This window comes from Haemaphysalis longicornis, unplaced genomic scaffold (genome assembly GCF_048455015.1).
Source record: "Haemaphysalis longicornis isolate Haplotype H1 unplaced genomic scaffold, Haemaphysalis longicornis Haplotype H1 scaffold_5, whole genome shotgun sequence".
NCBI lineage: Eukaryota > Metazoa > Arthropoda > Arachnida > Ixodida > Ixodidae > Haemaphysalis > Haemaphysalis longicornis.
The window spans coordinates 200,318,117-200,324,116 of record NW_027526385.1 but is presented as its reverse complement, the minus strand read 5'-3'; the positions used below and the strand labels follow the sequence as shown (position 1 = coordinate 200,324,116).

Genomic DNA, 6,000 nt, shown 5'->3' with positions numbered 1-6,000 from the left:
AAAGCATTGCCATAAATAGTAGCCACAATTGTTTTCGCTTCGAAATTATGGACTGCGCAGTCGCGCTTTCTACAACCCCCTACCCGAAGCAGGCAGCACGAGGAAAGCAACCGCCCCTTGTACAATTGTGTCCAAGCGAAGACTATGACAGTGACTGAACAGGTTCTGACTTCATGTGACAGATGGAACAGCGAAATGGTTTGGCAGGGGAGAAGAGCGGCGCGGGTTGCGCTGTCCATTTGGCGCTATCTCGCTGCCAGTCCCTTGCATTGACTTTCTTATTTCTTGCATTCTGTGTGGTGGAGGCATGTCAGAGAGTGGGTGGCTGTGACGTGCCACCCAGGCACTCTGCGGGCTTCTTGAGGAGTATGAGAGACGGTAGGTTGCTTTGGCGACCGTGTTCTGGTGCTTCGATCATGCGACCATCCTCCATGTGAGTTCCAATGATGCTAAGCCATTATGCGCGCGCTCTGGGCGGTTTGAGCGGTAGTTTGTTTTGTGGTGTTGTGCGATCGAGATGTAACTAGGTAATAAAATTAGGTGCGGTGGCGACGACAGATTCCATCCTCAGCCACAAAAATTCCAAAGATGACCTTTAGGTATTTTGTTTGGTGTAGACGAAACGGACATTAAAACGGGAACAAAGACAACGAAACATGCGTTCACTACTTAAAAACAGCCACGAGGTAAATCGTAAACAAGAGCGCTCAACTGTGTCGCTCCCTACGTCTTCGTCTCTGCACCGTTTTTGAAGTTGTCAAACTGTGTACACAGCGCGAATCTTGAGCGAGCTATTGGGGAACATACTAGGGGGAACACAACGGGACAAAAGACTCGAATTCCCTAAATTTGCCGATAGGCGGCATATATTATGTAATGCCGCCTAGATATTAGGTGAACGCGCGCGCATAGTGAACGCGCGTGCATACGTGCGCGCGTTCAAATCAAAACTTTCTAATATAGCCTACATATACTCTCGGTGCCCTGCCTTGTTCTTCTCATCTATAACATACGCTATATACCTTCATTTTACACATTTCAGGCACTACTCAATCTTTCAAGGAAGGAACAAGATGCCAGGTGAAAGCTTCGACGCGGATCATACTGGGGCCCACCTGAAATGAAACGGGTGCAGCAGATTAGGTTCTGATTAATCATTTCATAAAATTATTCTTTGCGAACTCGTCACCTGAAGTGAGTTAATCTTCAAACAATGTCCTAGCATTCACGTTGAGAAACAAACAAAACAAATCTTGGCGCGCTTGTTGTCGTGGGGTGGCGTGCTTCTGGGCTGCTGTTCGCGAACCGTTAAGTGCGGAGCTCTGAATTTCGGAGCAAGAACAATGTTAACTTCTCCTTACGTCAAGGCATTACACAAACGACAAATCGAAAAGATAAAACGCCATCCACACGAGCGTTCTTGACAGCACCCCGCCGCCAAGCACATTTCGGGTCCTGTAAACACACTGTCCTCGCGGCAGAGTGTAACAGCACTTGTGGAGAGGCGCCACCACTTAAGTATCACCGCCGTGCGGTGGAAAAGCTAGTAAGCACAGTTATAGGATTGTCGTATATTGTCGTATGTGGTAGAATGTCGTATGTGGCTTCCTTTTGTGCGGTAAAAGACCGGGCGGTTAGCCCGACTACCTTTGTTGCGTTTGTATGCGGTCAGTTCAACCAGGCGGTCTATGAAACTGACGATGGGTACACAGCGGCGAAACACGCTCCGGCGAAGGGTTCCCTCTCGGGCAGCGCGCATGCCGCGATTAAGACTTGCTGACATTGTGAAGTGGCTCACATTCGTCAAGGTGGAGCAGCTGACGGGAAGCGAAAGGATGCCATCTCTTAGTGTGGAAAATATGCGTCGCGTAGGCTTTGAGGATTTGAGAAGCTGGCATTGATGCTGTTTGTGTATGGGGCATTCGCCTTGAGAATGCTCGCCGGGGTTTAGAGCAGCTCTTCCCGCGAGTCAGGCGGCTGGCCGCAGAATCCCACAGTGTGGGGACGGGATCAGCAACGTCTTCCTCATTGTGCCGCCGAGCGCGCGCGGACAAATGCGAGGCGGCAAGGCGAGGACAGTGTAAGACGTTAGCCACGTGAAGACCGCTGTAAGCGTTCGGCTTTGACTTTGAGCAGGTGTCGCCCGCTGAAAGTAATGGTGTGACCACTCCGCGCGGTCAGTGACCTTGGATAACAGTTGTATTCCCTTTGCTTGTAGGTTGCAATGACGTACGTGGGAAACGTTCTAGGAGTTGCATAAGAGAGAGTGCTGGGTCAGGTGACGCAAGGTGGCACATGCTTATGATTTTTGGTGCTCGCGGCTAATCTGTGCTCCTTATGAGTCATGTTGAAAAGGCTTTTCGCTACAACGCCCCCTATGGATGCGTCGTTTTTGAAATCGAAACCAGAGTGTTGGGGTTTTTCAGAGGTTGGTCCTTTTGTCAGTCATTAGGGATCTAGTTTAGTAGAAATCTTGGCCGAAAAGGCTGCTGCAGGTAGGGTGACAACCTAACCGTCATTTTGTCTCGATGTAAATAATTGGAGTAATTTAAATAGCGTCGTCATCACCAGCCTATCAACGCCTAATGCACGGGAAAGGCCTCTCTGAATAATCTCCTATTAGCCCGGCCTTGTGCTAACTACCACCAATATATTTCCTCAAACACTTTGATCTCATTTGCGCATCTAACCTTCTGCCACCCCCTGCAACACTTCCCTTCCCTAGGGATCCACTCTGTTGCCCTTAATGAACAGCGGTTTTCTGGGCTTCACATTACATGCCCTACCCACGTTCATTTCTTCCTCCTCATTTCTTCTAATATGTCCTTACCAACCGTTTGTTCTCTGACCCACTCCACTCTCTTCTTGGCCCTTAATGTTATACTTATCATCTCCCGCTCCATTGCCCGCTGAGTCGTTCTCAATTAAAGGAACCCCCTTAGTGAGCCTCCAAGTTCCTGCTTCGTACGTGAGTATTAGTAGGAGCAGCGGCCATGCACTTTCTTCTTCAGGAACAATGGTAGACAGCAATTCATTATCTGAGAATGTCTGCCGTATGCACTCTACTTCATTCTTATCGTTCTCATTAGTTTTGCCTCATGTTTGGGATCCGGTGTCACAACTATGCCTTCCACACCCACTGCCTCGCCGCACATCTCAATCCACTGTGCTGTCCCGAGTTTATTATAAATACTTTGGTTTTTGCATATTATTTTAGGCCCACGGTTCTACTCTGTCCAGTGCGGAAAGCAAGCCTTCATATCCATCCCCCGAGTAACTTAGCAAGGCAACGTCATCAGCAAATCTGAGGTTACTGAGGTATTCTTCACCACCCTTTAATCCCAACTGTTCCCATCCAACGTTCTGATTATTTTTTGTAAACATGTGAATAACATTGGGGAGAGTGTGTCTCTTTGTCTAACGCCCTTCCGTACAGGTTTTTCACTGCTCTCCTTAGGAATGATGATGGTAGCTGTGGACCCATTGTAATACCCTCTAGTATTCTTACATAACGCTCCTCAGCCCTTTGGTTCTGTAATGCCTGAATGACTCCGGAGATTTCGACCGAATCAAATGCTTTCTCATAATGTATGAATAATGTATATAGGGGTTAAATATGCGTATTTCTCTATCACATGATTGATCGTAATGAATACGGTACATTGTTGTATAGCTTTGATGTATCCCTGCTTGTTACTTAGGTTGACTGAAATCTCAGGTTTCAGAAATTCTGTTCGCGATTCCTTGTTAAGTGTCCTACAGATGACTAACAGTAAGCTGTTAGTAAATAGAAACAGTAATTAGTTTAAATAAACCTAACAACCAGCAAAAAAGGCAGTACTCATCCCTCTTCTGCTTGAGTCATCGGACGTCGGTCATCGAAGCGAGTCGAGGTTGTCCTCACGGCGTGAGCATCAAAAGAACCGGATTATTTCGTCTTCATCATTCACAAAGAAGACGAAGAGGCGAAATTTAACTGGTGCAGTCGACAGGATGACCACGAATGTGTGCAGGAACTGGTGGGGAATTATTTATGGACTCCTTGAATGGAAGGTTCGGCTCAGACCAACAAAGAGATGGACTCCAAGTATAGACCAAGCGACACGTCAGTGGCAGGCCTCATGAGGTCCGGCTCAAGGCGGCGTGAGCCTTGATTCGCCTAGGCGACACCTTAGTTGGAGGCCTAATAATAGAGAGTTTTAGCTGACCGTTTCTGACGGTCCGCTCCGCTCCGATAGCAAGCGGGAGCGCCATTGCGCATGCGTGGCGCGCTAGCATGCTACCGGCGATACCGGAGCGGGGCCCCGCTCCGCTAACTGGGGCTTCTTAGCGTACCGTCGCGGCAGCTTACGCTACCGTGCGGGATAACAGCATGGCTGCTCCCGCGATGCGAGCGCGCAACGGCGAACTTCGTTTCTTTAGTCAAAACACGGCCGACGAAGCCGCGAAAACGCTTCCGAATAGGCAATGGAGCCACACACCTCAAAGATCTTTAGAACGGAAGCGAAAAACGTCGACCAAAGCGCGGGGCTGCTTCTATGCAGCGCCGAGAAAGACATTCTTGGCTTGGCCATTCCAAAGTTTATCGGCTTGTTTATTGATATTTAAAAAAATATACAACGTCAGCGACTACATTATACAAAAAAAAGGTTAAATGAGGCCAAGAAACACGGTATTTTGCTTTGTGTGGGTGACCAAATACAAGTTCTTAAGTTTCCTTTAGGTTGAAGTTTCGGTTTACACGCTGGCGCGAAACGACCAGTCACGCGAATCATTCCCCGGCGAGGGAGATACGGTTATTGCTTAGCTAAAAGACTTTCGGCTGCTGACGCTCCGGTTGTGCTGAGCGGCACGTCGGGAGCATAGCGGAGCGTCAAAAACGGTGAGCTAAAACTCTCTAATCTCCGACTCAGAAAGGCGACATTAGCGATGCAACGAAGCGACAACTCAGCGGGGGGCCTCGAGAGCTTCGGCTTAAAACGGTAGCAACTGCGCTTTGAGGAGGTAACAGCTCAGTGGGAGGTTTTGTAAGCTTTGACTTAGGACGGCAAAAGATACAAATAAACGATGCGACACCTCAGTGGGAAGCTCCGGCTTTGAGCAATGGCATCTGCGATTCGATGGGGCGACTACTCAGTCTGAAGCCAAGTGAGCTCTGGCTCAGGAAGGCGGCAGCCGTGATTCAACGAGGCGAAACCTCAGCTGGAGGTTTCGTGAGCTCCAGCTTAGAGCTCTGTCTGCCACGATTTGACGAGCCAACCATCTCGGTGGGAGCCTCGTGAGCCCCAGTTAAGGACAGCCGCTTCCACGGTTCTAGGAGGCGACACCTCAGTGGGAGGCCGCATGAGCTCCGGCTCAAGGTGGTGGCAGACGTCATTCGACAAGGCGACACTTCAGCGGAAGGCCTCGTGAGCTCTGCCTTGATGCGGCGGGAAGTGCGAGGCTCCGCCAGCTGGCCCCAGCCAAGTCACTAGACCAGTGCATCGGGTATACGAGCTCTTCCATCAGCGACACTGCAACCCGGCCGAACATCGAAAAGCACAGGTGAGCCCTGATTTGTTTTCTTCTGGTTTACCATGGCCACTATGCTACCGGGATTGTTTTCCGGATGACGGTCGGTTCGTATCCCCGTAAAAACGTCATTTGCGCCCTATTATAGTGCAGCTTTTAATAGGAATGGTCAGTGTTGCATTGCACATACATAGTTGTGAGCCTGTTTTGCGTCCGTATGTTAGGAGCGCTTAGGTTGGGAATAATGTTAGTTTACGGGTACTATCATTCTCCCCGCGTTGTTGTTATGTTGGTGTTGATTGCGCTCAAGTGTCGTCTGGCGTGTGATATGCCTGTAGCATAGCTCGGCGGGTTTAACGATGTGCTGTTGAGCGGTAGGGCAGCTGGTACAGCACGTAAGAGAGCTTTCCTTTGGATACGAAAACGAATGTCGTGCGTTATTTGCACTCGCATGCATGTGGTCATGATGGGATATGGAATATACAAGCG

At 49.3% G+C, this 6,000-nt stretch overlaps 1 long non-coding RNA gene across 1 annotated transcript in view; it reads left to right on the top strand.

The window, feature by feature from the left end:
* The first annotated feature begins 357 nt into the window (after positions 1 to 357).
* Positions 358 to 6,000, top strand: part of LOC144139590 (uncharacterized) — a 28,761-nt gene continuing 23,118 nt past the window's right edge. Inside the window, exons 1-2 of the long non-coding RNA XR_013316288.1 lie at positions 358 to 433; positions 5,318 to 5,544. This is a non-coding gene — a long non-coding RNA (uncharacterized LOC144139590). The remainder of the gene's footprint in view (positions 434 to 5,317; positions 5,545 to 6,000) is intronic.